Genomic DNA, 209 nt, shown 5'->3' on the forward strand with positions numbered 1-209 from the left:
GGGGGGGAAGGGAGGGGGAAGGCATATTTTAATTTTTTTTTTTTTTCTCTAGGCATCTGATTTACTCCGTGACTCTGATGCTTATCAACAACGCGTGAAGATTGCAGTAAGGATCCTCCCTGGAAGGCGAGGAGGAGCAACTTCCAGGGGGCTGGGAGGAGGTGGAGTGCAGCGCGGCTCTCGCCTATAAGGAGGTGCCCAGCGAGCTG

This window comes from Corvus brachyrhynchos, unplaced genomic scaffold (assembly GCF_000691975.1).
Source record: "Corvus brachyrhynchos isolate BGI_N302 unplaced genomic scaffold, ASM69197v1 scaffold126, whole genome shotgun sequence".
NCBI lineage: Eukaryota > Metazoa > Chordata > Aves > Passeriformes > Corvidae > Corvus > Corvus brachyrhynchos.